Genomic DNA, 18,240 nt, shown 5'->3' on the forward strand with positions numbered 1-18,240 from the left:
AGTCTGACATGATTTTGGGTTGCAAAATAAAAAGGAGGCTTTGCATCCTTTCTTGAAGGTGTGAGAGCAGGGTTTTTAGGCCATTTTAACACCCAAAAAAAAGTTGGATTTCAGACTTAAATCTTAAGATAAAAAAAAAGAAGAAAAAGACATGTCTGCATGATATCTTATAATCATTAATCTGGCTAAGTTTAAACTCTATCTATACCACAATGAATAGCTAGTCAGAACAAAAGGCATAGACATCTTGCACCTACGTTTGTCATGCATGATTGCGAGATGCATCACACCTGGGTCCTCTGTTCTTGATAGCTATTAACCAATTGAATACAGCACTTGTTAGAAAGGTACCTGTATATACATGTATACAGCATCCATGCGTGTATAATTCACATTTGTGTACATCACACATATTGCACTAAAGTCAGTGACTCGAGGTCTATTATGTAAAGCACTATAGACAATTGATGACCCACATACGCTAACTGCTGGTGTTAGACAACAATACTATAGCTAAACATTGTCTATTTTTATTTTATTTTTTTTTATTTTGCAGTTGTTTTAAAAAGGGTGAATCGCCAGAGTACAAGAGACTAAATTCTGCTTGCTTCAATCCCTAACTGTCTGAAATAAAAAGCATGGAAAAAAAAAGCTTGTCCATGGGAACAATGGGTTTCAAGCAACAGGGATAATAAATAAAATGCCAAGCGCTCTGTGGAGTTCAGGATGTGACCTTCATGAGGCCATCAAATAATTTCTGTTCAGAACGACTCAGTCCAATTCACATAAAGATTTCCTTTTCCTTAGAGAGACAATGTCTCGTAAATGTGTCGATATCCATGGCAACCACATATAAAATCTCAAGTCTGGCTGCTACCTAAGGGATATCATCTTCTAGACCCGATACCAAACACAATTAATTTTCAGTGCTTTCACCTGACAAGGATTATTTCCAAGAACTGACAAAGTGAACAGGTTTCATGATGAGAAACAGGCTTTTGTGAGTGCTTAATTTAATTAACCTTGTTAAAGAGCTTGATGTAAAAGCAGACAGCATGGAAATTTTCCATTTTTCTTCAAATGCAACACTAATTATAGCTTTTTACTATTTCATGATTTAGTATTTCTAGTTAGGAAGATGAAATTTCGGACCAAATATAATTTTCTTTTCAGAAAAAAAGAATCAACAATTTTTAGTCTTACCATCACAACAGATGCACATTTAGGAGAAAGTTTACTTAATGATTCATTTTGTTCAAATATAACAAGCAATAACTGCAGTTAAACAATGCTCATGATTGGATTAGGGGGGATTTATTACTGAAACATCAATGAACCAATGATTTAGTACAGTACATGACACAAACAGTTACATGCACTCATAACGTAGACATGGATCATTATAGTCAATTAAATTGCTCACTGGCTTTGGTCTCAGTGGAACACCTCACACACCAACTTTTCATTTACGTGTCATCCTCGTTCACCGACAAAGAGAGTATTATTGATGAGTTTTAGCGGAACGTGATGCAAGAAATATAGTATATTAGGAGATATCACTGGTCAGAGCAAATGAGGAGTAAGAAAGAGAGAAAGTGAAATTAATATGACACCTTTTGGGTGCAAAATATTAGAAATGCATGTATTTTGTGTTCATGCAGTCTCAAGCTCCTTCTATCATTTTAAATGCCATCTTTCTCTCAGGTATGGTAACAGGGTGCAATTTTAAGTCTCTCTAGTCTCAGGAATAAAAATGAGGAAGGAAAAAGCCACGTATACTGAGTTGTGTTCATTGTTCAAGCTAAAAAAAAAATCCTGTTTTATTGCCACTAAAACAGTAACTTCTCACATCCATTGGTACATATGTATCTTCACTGCATAAAACACTAACTACTCTACATGGCTTTTTGGGCCCTTTTACCATTACATTCACTTCCATTGGTTTTTACTGACAAAAAACAGCTTGTTTTCAAGATACCCATTTCCAGTTTTCAACTAATGCCTTTTCATTTTACATTTTCATGTTAGATCGATCAAGCTAGTACTATGGGTTTATCTGAATGCTCCCTTATAAGCAAACAAGTAGTATTATTAGGGAAGACATAAACAACTGGAAAAGTACACTTAGTGCAGACATTCGTTCTAAATGCAACATTTCACATGTAAATAGCATCAGAATCTGTACTTTAATCACTACCCTGTCAGTGTCTTGTGTACTTTTGAAATATACTTTAATATTCCACTAACTTCATGCTCCTCACTTCTCTCACTTATCAATGCTGTGTTCTATCTTCAATATACAAAATCTACAAATTCAACAAACTATCCAATTTTTCCTAGTACAAAAATCAAATTTTTCATGGACATGTTGAAACATTAGTCTATACCTTTGCCATATATACAGTGAGGGCGTATTCAGATTCACACATAGTACTAGCTAGATCGGTCTAACTCTGTGGGAAATTCTTGCTAAAATGTAATCAGTGGACTCAGCTTTATCAGCACAGCATAGTTAATTACCCCCTAGCTACTGGAGAAGGCATGTCAGATAATTAAGCTGATTAGCGAGAATGTGCCAGAGTGGGACTGATCTAGCTTGTGCTAAGTGTGAATCTGAATGTGGACTTATATGCCTATAAGAGTATAAGCAACCTATAAGCCGCAGCCGTTACAGATCTCTATGCGCATAACAGAGGGAGAGTTATGATAAATGTCATTTCACAAAAAAAAAAAAAAAAAAAAAAAAAAGGAAAAAAAATGAACAACACGTTGCCTTGCCATTTATCATCATACTACTATAGGTAGTACTTTTAACAAACGCTTTCCCTGCTTTGTTGTTCACGCTGCATAATCCAAAAACATCTGCACGGACAAAATGTTAAAGTCAAGGAATTACAAAATTTAATATTTATGTCACATCAGCCATAAGTTACTGAGTGAAAAAGGATGTTAACTCGATGTTTAGCGTACTTTCATATTAATTCTACATCAGCCATACATTTTCTGCATGAAACATAAGGTTTAGTAAAAAATATAGGTGCTTGTACTCATATTTTTAATTGACCTATTTAATATTAAAAAATATGTTAATTCTACATCAGCCATAAATTTTTGCATGGTTAAAATGGAGTGGGGAACCATTGTCTAATGGATTTTTTCTATTAAATAAAAAAAAGATGCAGAAAAAGAGGATTCCCTCAAAATCATGCGCAGTCACGCTTGTTAACCAACTTTTCAATTTTGCCTAGCCTAAGCTGAAATTTTAAGTGCTAACTCATAAATCAAGGCACTGTCTATATACATTCAAGTTAATATCAGGGCCAAAACCAACATAACCAGTGATTTTACTTAACTCACTAACACACTTAAAATAAAAACTTACCTCACTCCTTGAAACCTGTCATATTTCTGATACTTTTGATGTTACTTCAGTGCACACAGCTTTTAGTATAATTCGTATCAGCTTTAAGTAATCATCCAAGATTCATATGAATTCACATGTATGACAGTGCAGTTATTTACTAGGCCAATGGAATGATATATTGCATGTTGTCTACCTCTATTGCCTAACTACAAATTCAAAAGCATAGGCGGCCTAGATCTCCCCTCGGCGATCAAATCGCTACACGATTTTTGTCATTATGGGACAATTTGATGAATGAAATAATATTACTTCATAAAAGTTTGATTTGATTGCCTGCAGGATATTTCTCTTATTTTGCCAATGTCATTCACCTTGAATAATCATCTGTTCAAATTTAAGGCATGAACACAAATGGTCTTTCTTTTTTCATTTACAGTCAACCAGCAAAATTAATAGTCATATCATGTCATATGGAGCAATTCATTTTTTGATGGCTGAACATGATATATATGTAAAATGCAATTAAACTAAACTAAGAACATAAGAGTTCAGATGTAGATGGTATAGTAAAGTTCAGAGAGAGAGAGAGAGAGAGATCAACAACAACAAAAAAGGAAGACAGCAACGATCATTTTTTCTTTTTCAGAAAGAGCTAGACCCCCTTTGAACTGCTAGAGGTCTTCACTAAGTATTCACAATTTAATTAAAAAAAAGACGAACATAAATACAGTGATATCATTCTGAGCATACATAAATAAATACAGTAAGTGAAAAAAGATTGAAGTGAATGAATAAATGATTAAATCAATCAATCAATCAAGCAGGCAATACTAATATTCAAAGAAAATTAACCAACACACTTACTAGATCAAATCAAAATTCTTTAACATGCAGTTCCAGTCTGTTCCAGTTTTCAGTGAAATTTTTTCACGTCAAGCTTCCTCACTTTGATTTCCTGCCAATGACTGGGGAAACTGGAAAGAAGAAGAGACAGGTTCAACCTAATGCCTACAGCTTACGATATATAGAATTCAATCAATGAACATGGTTTAGAATAACACAATCCAACAGTGGAAAAAATTACAATAATCTGAATACTTTCGCAAACTAAAAATGTAAATATTAGATAATTTTTAAATTAAATATTTGTATTTATCTATTCTCTTGCTAAATGCAAATCTGATTAACAGACAGACACGCCTCCTCTTGTTTCAAAAGTACCCATATAATCACCAGCATTTATGTGTTAATGGCACTTCTCCCATCAACAAGAAGAGGTGTTGTTTTCCCTTTAAACTCGGATCAAGTTCAGATGCAACAATACGGCATGTAAGGAAATGCAAAAAATGAACAAGCTGTCATGCATCGCCTATGATATTGATACTCGTGCCAGTTTTGTGTTGTGGCCAGTAGCATCCTCTTACTATCATTTTGGGTTGAATACAATACTTATAAGTATTACTTCACATGCCTGTTCGAAATATGAGTTGCCATAATAATAAATGTCAAGGTTTGAAAACCCATTCTTTGACGCACAATGTGAATGTGGCTAAGTTTCATCAGCTTTGTAATTTCAGTAGCAATTTGCAAGATTTTTTTTTTTTTTTGTGTGTGTGTGTGTGTGTGTGTGTGTGTGTGTGTGTGTGTGTGTGTGTGTGTGTCTAAGTCTAGGAGTTGCAATCTAACACACAAACCTAGATGCAAGCCACCTGATCAAAGAGGACCTAAAACACAGGGGCCATTCACAATGAGCTATGTCGACTTAGCTAATGCGCACTAACTGAGGGAGACCATCATGGAATTATCAACATTGCTTTTGAAGTGGGGAGCAGCCATATTTAGTCGGCCAATCAGTTAGCTAGTACTCGGATCATCTATTCTGAGTGGCCATTAAGTCAAGAATTCCTGAGTTTCGTCAGTGTGGAAGTTCTTTTAGTCATTAGTTTCCAATTCACAAGCCAGCATTTTGTTTGCTTGTATTGGCACTTATTCAAGGAGAAGGACTGGTGAAGTATGTTTATTTATGAGGCTATTGACTAAAGAACTTCTAAATTGCTACATTATCAGGCCTTATAAATGGATTAGGTGTTTACTAACACTATCCACAGATCTTTTAGCAATAACACCCATATTAAACACATAACCCACAAATTAACCAGCACTACCAGAGTGGATGAATGTTAGTGTTAGGTATCGCTTTGTTGGTGCTAAATAATTGTATGGTGTGTTGGTAAATTCAAAGTTTTTTTGGGGGTTAATATGAGCGTGAATTAGCGCTAAGAGATATGCGGGTAGTGTTAATAAACACCTCATTCGTTTATAAGGCATGTTCGGAGGCTATTGACAAAAAGAACTTGCAAATTACTTCATTATGTGAAGAAATCAATTTGGCTGAGTAGTTCCATACGTTGGTGAGCAGTGCCATGTACTTTTTAGATGTAATCTTTCCAAATCTCTCAATGATGAATGAAAAGATTTGCCTGTCGCACAATTGAGCAGTGAAGAATAGCATAAGAAGCTGCCAATGAGAGCATTCACATCGAGAAGAGCCGAGGTATAGCAAGGCCGAGACCTAAATATGGCAGACCTACATGAAAGGAAGGCCGCGTAATCCTTTAATAGTCTCTCAATGAATGTCATTGAATGTCATTGTGAGACCATTAAAGGATTACGTGGCCTTCCTTTCATGTAGGTCCACCATATTTAGGTTTCGGCCTTGCTAGACCTTGGCTCTTCTCGATGTGAATGCTCTCGATGTAATCCAATAAGTTAAAAGCAGAGGTTTTTTTTTCTGATGGAAACAAAGCTAAGAAACTGCCAATGTGATCCAATATGTTAAAAGCAGAAGTATCCTTTTTTTCTCAAGGAAACAAAGCTATTTCATTATGGGTAAACATCTAAGGTTTCAAAATGCCTTGTTTCAAACAGTTACTGATGCCCTTAGTCATGAAAGAGACACGTTCATGGAAACACTTTAAGACTCCCTGTGGGAAGTGATGGAAATACTACTTTCAACTTATCTCGAAAACATACTAACAGACAGCATATTATTGGAAAATCTTTTTGTTGGTCTATAGAAATTCTTCTTGATTAAGATTAAGTAACAAAGCGCACTGCTTAATGAAAATTTTGATTTTTATTCTGGATCTTATATGGACACAGAGATCATGACGTTGCAACTTTATCACATGGCCTACTTCGAGTGAAGTACTAGTAATTTTGTGTTGTCGCAAGTGTCACGTGGTAAGAGTCAAAACATCACGATCTCCATTTCAATGTTAGATCCAGTTTTAGTATTTATTTTTCATTATCTTAGTATATTTTAACCGGTTGAATCAAAACTTTCACTTTGAATAGTACTGCCCTTCAATCAACCATCCATCTATGATGGACCCTGATAGGACCGGTCGGGTGAATGTTGATTTTGCATCTGAAGGCGAAGTGCAGTATAGATGTCAAGTATCTATCTGCATCACGACCCAATATCCTCTCTGCATTTAACTCCACCAGGGCCTTTCAACTTCTTTCGGGTTACAATACTATCCCCTTTCTTAAATCCCATTCCCATACCTAGATCAATCTAGCAGGATCAGTCCATCTCCGGGGGGATTCTCGCTAAATTGCCGTCTGCTAAAGCGACTCAGATGTCTTGCATGCCTACTGAAGCTGTTAGGGGGTAATAACTATTGTTAAGCAGCTTCAGTAGGGGTGCCAGACATCTCAGCCTCTTAAGCAGAGTGCAATTTAGCGAAAATCTTTTTGGAGATGAGCGGATCCCCCTAGATCGATCTAGGTATGGGAATGGAATCTTAGATGTCACAATCATTCCCCATCCCAGATGATACAGTCCTGCCTCTTAACAAAGGAAAACCTCGTCTCTTAATTACAATAAAGTAGTACCACTCAACGTTTTTAGCTTGCATACTACTATGAATGAAACACAGACCTTCTGTCTGAAATCACCATCCATGTGCACTGTCTATGTATAACTAATTAAAATCTAATGGTGATGTACTAGTATGACACTTGTTATTAATTAAATCTCTTAAGTCAAGAATAACCACTTTGTCAGACGCAATTGATTAAAAAAGTACAGATGCAAAGTCAAGTCAATTGTCTGTATATATTCTTCCACTTTGTCTTTGTTTGCACAAGTTTTTCTTTAATTTTTTTTTTGAAAATTTTTGATGATGTTAATAGCTACTGAGGCAATCAAAGCACCATCTTCTTAGTGCTTCTTTGATGAGATAATTTTCGATGAGTGATAGGATTCTCATACCAAGGAAAAAAAAAACTTCAAAAACTGAATGAAACGAGCTGCTGACAATGGTTGAATGAAAATCAATATACTGAGTTGGAGATTCTATTTCAATATTGTCTTCATTTGTGTAAAAAGGATGCAAACTCAGTTAACAAGTTTATGTCTTACATTTATCTTCCTGTGTGTACTATGACATAAACTACTCATCTCATTTTCTTGATTACAGTATCTTCTCTGGGGTAGCGCTAGCAATTTTTTTCGCTTAGCCAAATCACCATATTTTTTGTCAATTTGTTATCAAAATGGTTATAATTTGGCTAAAACATGACAAATCAAGCCCTTTTTCTTTAGCCAATTTAAGTCAATTTTAGCATTTGCCTAAATTGGCGAGTGTTAGCGCTACCCCAGCTTCTGCATGTTCCTAGTTCAGCAGACAAATGGGTTAAGTCCATAAAGGGCCTCCTCAATTAATTTATTGAATATAATATAATTTAATTCATTGAATTTATAACTAATTCTAAGAAAAATATTTTAACATCCACCATGAATAGCAAATGTCTGCCACATGCATAATAACCTTATTCAGCATTATGGACTATTACAAAGCACACAACTTTTAAGGATATCCCATAAGGCATCACTATAGTACTCTTATTTCTCTCAGCAAGGCATCTTTCCAATGAGACTTTGCCAGAAGCTTTCATTTACTGGGAAATGGGACCTTAAATTGGAGATACAGTGTCTTTGCCAAAATCCTTAATGGATAGAGGAAACCTTTACTAAAGATAGTACATCATAAAAATGTTACACCATAGGGTGATGTAAAAAGGTATTAACTCACTGCTTCAGGTAATTTACATTCACTATCTACTAGTAATGTTCCAATAATTCATCCTTACAAGCTTCCTCTTTTTTTTCTCTCTTTGTCCAAACTTTGAACACCTTATTTCTGGTACTTGTTGAATGTAGAGGGAAAAAAAAACAAAAGGAATTTATATTCAATTAATTTAAGTTTTAATATAACCACAGAACACAGTTGAATTCAACATTAAGGCTAAAAGGCACCTTTGAAAAAACAAGTCTTTTTTTTTAACATCCAGTTTAGACCCAGTAGGAGATGTACTTAATGAAATTTGTCTATCTCCTTAACCTTATTATAATTCTTAGGCTAGAATTAATGATAAAATCTCTGAACAAACAGGCAAAATAGTTGTTCTTGTGATCAACCAGTAAAAGAAAAATCTGTCATCTGAATATGAAATAAGTCTAATTTCTCCCAGTCCTTAACACGAGACATTTTTAGAATGGGAAGGATTTATTCTCACTGGATCTCTATACCTTATGCCAATTGAACCAATATCCGGCATTACTTTACATTTCTATTTTTCCCTCTAAAATAAATTGCATTCTTCTGCATGAGTTCTAATTCCATTACATGATTATGAAGCTTTTTTGCTTTTACCCTTTCTAAACGTATTTGAAAAAATCAATGTTAAACCCATCATGCCAATTTCAATGAAAAAACATCAGGTTACATTGCCTCAGTGATCTAACAACAGCAACGATGAAACAACTTTGAGAGGCTGATGGAATTTGAAACATTTTGCTTCTGGCTGAACACACTGCATTTTTAATAGGGATCATCTGAGATAAGACTGCGTAATATCATACAAGACTAGAAATGTGCGCGAATTAGCAGGATTTGGCGTTTAAAATTATACAGGGTAAAACTTTTTGTGTAGGATAATTATGTAGTCATTAGAAATCGAGTCAAAACTAGAGGATCAGAGAGGCGATACCGCCTCCGAATATTGTACCACCAGCTGGAGCAAGCGCATTCGTATAGACCCCCACATACACAAAATAAGGGACACAGCCACCAGTCTTATGCTTGACAAGCTATAAAAATGCAATCAACAAGAATTTTCAAAATACGCAAAAAATATATATAACTTAAAATGGTACAATCAAAGTTAAGTTCATCGTAAGGTAGGTCAAAGGTCAATTTCAAGGTCACAGTAAATTGCCAGTATATGACTTCCTATTCAACTTCAATAGTAACTATGGACCTATCTCTGCCAGCTTTGGAGTTAAAAGAGAAAGAAATTAGCAGAGTTCAGTTCATGATTATAAGTAGGTCAAAGGTCAATTTCAAGGTCACACTTAGATTGCCAGTATATGACTTCCTATTCAAGTTCAATAGTAACTATGGACCTATCTCGCTAGTTTTGGAAATAAAAGGGAACCAAAATTTGCAAAGTTCAATTCATGATAAAAAGTACGTCAAAGGTCAATTTCAAGGTCACATTTAGATTGCCAGTATAGGACTTCCTATTCAAGTTCAAAAGTTACTATGGACCTATCTCTGCCAGTTTTGGAGATAAAAGGGAAGCAAAATTTCCAAAGTTCAGTTCATGGTGAAAGGTAGGTCAAAGGTCAATTTCAAGGTCACATTTAGATTGCCAGTATATGACTTCATATTCAAGTTCAATAGAAACTATGGACCTATCTCTGCCAGTTTTGGAGATAAAAGGGAGGCAAAATTTGCAAAGTTCAGTTCATGGTGAAAAGTAGGTCAAAGGTCAATTTCAAGGTCACAGTAAGATTGCCAGTACATGACTTCCTATTCAACTTCAATAGTAACTATGGACCTATCTCTGCTAGTTTTGGAGATAAAAGGGAAGCAAAATTTGCAAAGTTCAATTTATGGTGAAAAGTAGGTCAAAGGTCAATTTCAAGGTCACAGTAAGATTGCCAGTATATGACTTCCTATTCAACTTCAATAGTAACTATGGACCTATCTCTGCCAGTTTTAGAGATATAAGGGACTAAATGTTATAATTTTGGAGTTACCTTAATGTGCCATAAATTTCCTACAGAAAAAATTAATTAAAATAAAGAAAAGGTCATTTTGGTCAAAATTCTTGAAATGGGAGGTGCTCTGAAGTTCCAGAAGTTCAAGTTTGATGAAATAATGTCATTTTTGACCACAAGTTGTCTGCTTTGCCAAGCCTTATGTTTTATTTTTCCAAATTCAAAATTTATTATCCATTACCGTACTGCACATTTTGCTTTCACCACCAATATGTACTATTTGATACAGCGTAACTCGAAAACCGTATGGAATACAAAAAAACAGAGACCACCACCAGTGTTGGGCTTTACATGCTCTACAAAATGCAAAAAAGAATGGGTCTCTAGCATTAACGGTTCCCGAATTAGAGACAGTTTTCAGTTTCGGTATCTTATGGCCGCTACACCCGTGAAAATGCACCGATTGACCCCAAATTCACACAGATGAAAGATGACCTGAAGGGTAACATTTTCCAATAATATTATTGGTTAAGTCTGTGTGGTGTCTGAATAACAGCGCAAATAATTTTTTTTTCGTAAAAAAAATTAATTTTTTTGAAAATTTTTGCCCGTTTGACCTTGAAATAAAGGTCAAAGGTCAAATCCAAGGGCATATTTGAAATCTACACATATGACTTTTGGAAAGCCGTCTGTAGAAATTTTTCCCATAATTCCTTCCATAGGGTAGATAATTAGCATTTAATTTTGCCATTTTTGGACAAGGGTGCATTGCAATGAATGCCACACCTAGACCCCAATACCGACAAAGCCCAAATTTTACGTGGAACGAGTTGAGATTATAGGTGACCTAAATCCAAGAGATGGGTATGGGGGCCCTTACCGTCTAGGAGGAGAAGCGGTAACGGTAACATGGCGGCGGAGCCGCAGGAGCCGGCGGAGCCGGCGGAACGGACCGGATGGGACTAAAACCATGTGTACCGCCAGCGCCAACGCTGGTGGTACAATGATACACAAATCATGACAAATTCCAACTGGAACAGTTATTCCATCAGCCCTAATTCGGCACAACTTTCAAGTTCTTAAAAGGGGAACCAACCAAATTCTGTCAGCTTTGCATTGCTGCCACACTGCACTTACCAGTTTGTAGATATTTCTGATCCTACTCTTCCCAAATTCACGCAAAATCTCACTAGATTTTACACAAAGTCACCAGACTCTTAGAAATCTTAGAAGATCCCCGTTAGTGCAACTTCAGTCACACATAGATCGCATTCAGAACAGACAATTCGCAGACTAAATATGGCTGACCACACTTAAAAGCAAAGCCACCTAATATCCCAATGCCCTCCCCGCCTCACACAAATTAAATCTAGGCTTCGAGGATTAATTGCTAGGCCCCTGCAGGGATGGCGTGTGATGAGGCAGGGAGACAATTAGAATGTAAGATGGCATTGCTTTCAGTGGAGTCAGCCATATTAAGTCTGCAGACCATCTGTTCTGAATGGGTACATGTGTATATATCACGTAACTATACATATTCCGCGATTGCTTCCAAAACTCTAAAAATGAATCTACTGTGCTCACTGACAAGATAAATTTATTTGTCATTCTTGTCAAGGAAATAAAAGTATATAACTCATAGTGGACCTGTTAAGTTTGGTGTACTACATGGTGGAAGAAGAGCCCTCGACTCCTATTAGAAAAGTCTTGCCTCTTCACAAACGAAAATCTTGACTCTTATGTACAATAACGTAGTATAATATCCACCCAATGTTTTTAGCCAGCATACCACTATGAATAAAACATAGGCCTTCTGTGTAAAATCCTACGTAATTGCTATTTTTGATACCGATTTGTAAAGAAAAAAGAAACTCATCAATCAATAGGGATTTTGATCTTTCTTGGAAAAATGTCTCAGTTCAATTTGCATCATATCCACCATTTCAGTAGAATACAACTTGCCTACGGTGATTGTGTCATGTATCCACTTGCCTCAATTCTTCCACTTTTTTAAAATAATCATTTTCAGGCACCAGAATGTACTTTCTGTCCAAATAATTTCAAAACTTTCTTAATCAACATGGCATATTGTAAGAAACAAAACTTTACCTTATTTATCTATTTTATTTCTATTAATTTTTTTCATTGGGGGGGGGGGAGGCAAAGAACAATTATTCCATGCTGCTTGAATTCCATGAGCAATAATTGTATATTCCTGCTAACCACAGAAACCAAAGCCATCCACGTACCAGCATCACGCCACCTGCTGCCCTTAATGAAAAGCATTTCAACAACTTTTGTCTGAAGAAGCTGACATTTAGAACTTGAAGTTTTTGTAAGCCTGTAAAAGTACAGTCTTGAATAAATCAGCTATGAGTGTGCACACACACATTTGCACACAAACATATACATGTGGATGCAAGCACTTATACACAGACAGATAAACTAAGTTCCCACAGATTAAGATTGATCCATCTGGATCAACCTAACTCCCTGGGGGTTCAAGCTAAATTGTTGTCAGCTTCCAGGGGCTTAGCACGTGCAAAAGTTAATTACACCCTTACAACTTTTAGTAGGCGGGACAGACATTTAAGCCCGTTAAGCTGACAGCAATCTAGTGAGACTCCCTAGGGGGATAGATTGATCTAAATATCTATGGGAATGGTCTCTTACACATGCACACTTGCATGTAGTGCTAGATATATGTGCACATGCACACAAACAATTGTGCATGCAAGCACAACATACAAACACATCATTACTAATCCTTTTGTCAGATGTCAGGTACTTAATGAGATAGAAATTCTCTTTCACCCCATTTCCATAGATTTTTAGATCGATCTATCCCTGTGGGGAGTCTCACTAGATTACTGTCTGCTTGGCCGGCTTAAGCGTCTGTCCCGCCTACTAAAAGCTGTAAGGGGGTAATTAATTATGGTGCCCGCTCGGCTGACTGCAATTTAGCGTGAACCCCCAGGGAGTTAGGTCGATCTAAAACTTAATCCTTAGATCGATCTAAAGCTGTGGGAAAGCACCCTTTGTTTACATCAGGCCCCAGCTTTCAGAAACCTTATGAGGGATGAACAAATTGGATAGAGTGTTGTCTTCTGGTTTATTATTCAGAGAGCTTAAGTGTTGCATGAGGCCTGGTGGCTCATTACTTTGTGAAATTGTGTCTATGTAATGAGGAGGAAGCAGTAATATATCTCATATACGAATAACACCTCAGCATCCACACCACTTTCGAATGTTTTCACTGCAAATTGCATAAGTCTCACGGATACTCTTGCTATACTTCTTGGAAAAATTACGTGAAGCTTCACACCTGCTTTGTTCCTTCTTGTTCACATGTTATGGAGCAGGTGTCACATGCTAAGATGGCTCACGAGAACCACTCAACGAAACTTTTGCAACGACACAGTGGAATTCCTTAAGGGATAACAGTCCTTCGTATGAGATCCACACTTCACAATAAATATATTGCAAACACCTCATAGGAATATAATACATTCTATTTTACTGCCAAAAGGGCAGCTATCCCAATTATTCTGCAAAGTACTTGTCATAGGACTATGTAACCTCCGTAATAACCTACTGTAATAATCTCTTAAAAGGAGATTTCTGAATAATTGCAATAATCTCCATTTCATCTTTTAAGAGATTATTACTAAAAAAAAACTTTAAAAAAAAACAAGGACTAATTTTGAATGTTTGAAAGAATTCACTAAACATTGGTAAGTATAGGGTAATTGTAGTTTACCCCAGGAAAATCCAATTTTTTGGCCAAAATAAACAAATGAATTTTGAGCACGGTATCTGGCACAAAAATTTTGCCTAAGTCATAAGGTTTCCTGTCACAAGCTCTCCCTGAACTCTCCCTGTTAAACTAAAGAAGACAGACAAGTATAGAGACAAGACCCAGATATGCCAACAGCTCATAACCCATGGCAATTAACCTATGCACAGTTATTACAATGGTTACAATATTACAACAAAGGACGAAAATCAAATATCTTCACTGAGTCAGACACGCTTCAAACAGATGCTGGCCAAGAAAAATCAAATATGTACAGAGTAGAAAGGTTGAGAATCATCTGGGGTCTCCTGAAATCCAGCTGCACAAACCCTGTGCTGATGCTGGACTAATGATGAAGATGATGATGAGGATGAAGATGAGTCAGGGCCTGACATTACCTTTTATCAACAAGGCCCGGTGTAACATGAAAATCTGACTCCCCCAGTCAAAATTTCATAATGAAAATCTGACTCCTCCCATGAAATTTTGACTCCCTGTCACAAACCTTTATAAATCTTATTTTATTTGAATATATAACTTTTATCTTGAAGTATGCATAATGGAGGATACATTGGCACTTTTTGAAAATTTTCATGAGGAAATAAGAAAATTAAAATATTTTTTTCACCCAATGACTCCTATGAAAAGGCTATGGGAGTCCAAATCCTTCAGTTAGTATGATGAATACTTGTTTCAAAAATTATCAAGTTTCACCAAAATTTTCACCACCAAACTTTAAAATACTAACAAAATATACGTCACAATGCAAACCATGTGAAAAAAAATGGTATGGTGACTTAATATAAAATACTGCCTTTTCTTCATGAGAGTTCAAAATCCCATGGGTATGAATATAAAGATTTTTCATGATTATTTTTTCATTTTTTGCACCCAATATTTTACCACCAAACTTTCAAATATTCCCAATATATTCTTCATTAAGTATACTAAAGGGACAAATGTTGAAATGATCACCATGTAAATATCAAATAAAAAGCTTTTTCATAGGGGAGTCATTGGGTGATAAAATACACATTTTTAATTTTATTTTCTCATTGAATTTTTCACCTGCAAACTAACAAAAAGTGCAAATGTATTATCCATTATGCATACCAAAATATAAAAGTCATATACTCAAATAAAATAAGATTTATAAAGTTTTTTGGGGGGAGTCAAAATTTCATGGGGAAGTCACATTTTCATCATGAAAATTTGACTGGGGAGTTTTGGGGGAGTCAGATTTTCATGGTACATCGGTATTATACAAAGGTCTGTAGGCCCTTTTGGCTAGAATCCCCACAATCAGCTCTTAGGCATCTTGCTTCTTTTAATACTTCAACATCCCCAAATTTTCCCTACTAGCAAGAGTTATCAAATCAGTAGAGAAGCACCTTAGGAGACAACTTATAAAACTCTATCTGTGATTTATTTATGAACTGAATATAAATCACCACAGCATGCACCAGCTGGCATATCTGGCTACAATGAACTCTCTCTCTCTCTCTCTCTCTCTCTCTCTCTCTCTCTCTCTCTCTCTCATGATATTCAATATTCATTACTATTAAGCATATTTGGCTACACGGAATCCATCTCTCTCTCTCTCTCTCTCTCTCTCTCTCTCTCTCTCTCTCTCTCTCTCTCTCTCTCTCTCTCTCTCTCTCTCTCTCTCTCTCTCTCTCTCTCTCTCTCGTGATATTTAATATTCAGTACTACTAAGGCTGATGTCCTGGGCCTATGAAACAGAAAATATCTCGTGTGCACATCCACTTGACTTGCTACATAGTCTTCTCATAACTGAAGCTGCTTTCATTCCTTCATAGGCAGGTGGCCGTAAAAATTGCTAATTTTGACTGGTGAGGTGCTGGGAAATGGTATTCAGCATTATACACATCATACAGCATCAAAGGGGTAACTCAGTCTCTACAGGGAAAGAAACAGGGAAATATTTGGGTTGTGATACAGTCCTGTGCCAGCAAAGGTGGAGTTGGGGTGGGGGTTGAATGTTGATAGCACTACCCATTTTTGGAAATTGGACAAATTTTTACGATTGATTGATTGATTGATTGATTGACAGGCAGACAGACAGACAGACAGGCAGACAGACAGACAGACAAACAGACAGATATTTGGGTAGCCCTCATACTCACCAATTTAGCCAAATGCTAAAACTGACTTAAATTGGCTAAACAAAAAGGGCTTGATCTGACTTGTTTTAGTCAAATTAGAACCATGTGAAGAACAAATTGATGATAAAGTGGTGATTTGGCTGAGAGAAAAAAATTGCTAGCACTACTGCATAGATAGATAGATAGATAGATAGATACATAAATAGATAGATAGGCTCTGTTCAAAACCAAGTTGATCCGCAGACTAACTGAGCAGCAGAACTAAATAATATGGCGGAACCCACTAGAAAGCTTGCTGCACAATCCCCTAATGGATTCCCCACAGGGATTATGTGGCAAAGCTTTAAGTATTTTTATAAATTTTCTAGGATGACTTTCACTCTATTCTATCCTACCTTATGATGATTTTAGCTGTTATCAAGTCTTGTATGATTTCATGCTGCACCTACAGCCTTGTTTAAGGCTATTTTGGCTGATCCCCACTGTGTTAAATAACTGCATATGAATTCCGTGAGTTATTGCCCGACATCTTCATATCCTTCCGGATTTCTCAGAATTGAAATTCCTCAAAGTCTTATTTCCACACTGACAAAACTGCTGACCTTTACTTTTAAAAAACCTCATAACTCATAAGCATGCAATATACAGTACGAGCATCTGAAATTCATATTGGGGGAGTGGGGGGGGGGGGGGGGAGCAAAATATCTGGAAATTTCAGCCATTTCAACTGCATTACTATTAGGCACACCACGTCCAAAACCATTGTGGAAATTAAGATCTGTAAACCTTAATTTGAATTTTGAGTTTCCATTTTTTGGGTCACACTTGTCTTGGAGAGAGAGAGTTGTGACAGTAAGGATTAACAAGGCAGCAAAGCTGTCAAATGTACAGACAAAAAACAGAAAATAAAGATGCAAAAAAGGTCATTTTGTCAATTTTGATGCAATAATAAATAATGCTTATAATAGCACTGTCAGTCAACACTGAATTTTAATCTTGCACAACAGGTAACATGGTCAATAACAGGAGCGGACCCAGAGATATTTTCTGACAGTATTACAAAGTATCTATGTTGATCCATCCTCCATTTTGATGGTCTTCCAACAGAAAAAAATAGATACCAGTCAATATAAACTTAATAACCTGACTGTCTTCAGGAAGACCCAGAAGATGGTCCACCCCTTCAATAAAATTACAGTTTCAGGACCATGAGAGTTCAAATTCACATTATGAAACTCTCAATATTTGAAAAATGATGACAGTGCATAAAATAATATTACATAATGTTTAAAGACATAAAAAACAATACAACTGCTTATGTGGAAATACAGAAAATGTGCAGAGCCCCAGGCAGATGAGAGTTAAAAGTCACAAATGCAAGTGTTTGAGAAAAAATTATAAAGGAAAACATAACAAAGCTAGAAAAGCACTTTGAGAGTGCAGACCTCTGCCAAGGCAGCAATTGTTGATTATTATTGATAATTGATTGATTATTGTTCCAGACCACCACCAAAAATTAATCATTGTCCTCTTTGGCCCACTTCCGACAGTTCCTGAAAATTTCTGCAAAATCAGTCCATAACTTTTTGTGTTATGTGGATGACAGACAAACGGGGGTGAAAATATGACCTCCTTGGCAGAGCTTGAGGTAAATATAATTCCAATGAAGATGCTATTCAAACTTTTAATCTTCCAGTTTGATATATATATATATATATATAATTTAAAACTTATTTGCAATATTAACCAAAATTTACTTTCATAATTATCACTGCTTCCTTATTATTAATCTAGCAGAGAGCTTTACCTTAGGGAGTTTACAGGGAAATATCAACAAGTGTGCTTTATGTAATCTCATTTAATGGCCTATTAAGGCAAA

The 18,240-nt window shown here is 36.1% G+C and overlaps 1 protein-coding gene across 6 annotated transcripts in view; it reads right to left on the minus strand.

Moving 5' to 3' along the window:
* The window catches only part of LOC106181789 (ecdysone receptor), an 81,712-nt gene that overhangs the window by 38,835 nt on the left and 24,637 nt on the right, over positions 1-18,240 (minus strand). For all 6 annotated transcript variants that reach the window (XM_087013181.1, XM_087013186.1, XM_087013182.1 and 3 more), the window contains exon 4: positions 4,229-4,338. The gene's annotated coding sequence lies outside the window, so the exon portion shown is untranslated. The remainder of the gene's footprint in view (positions 1-4,228; positions 4,339-18,240) is intronic.

The sequence above is a fragment of the Lingula anatina genome, chromosome 5 (assembly GCF_051362555.1).
Source record: "Lingula anatina isolate TDL-2025a chromosome 5, LinAna3.0, whole genome shotgun sequence".
Classification (NCBI taxonomy): Eukaryota; Metazoa; Brachiopoda; class Lingulata; order Lingulida; family Lingulidae; genus Lingula; species Lingula anatina.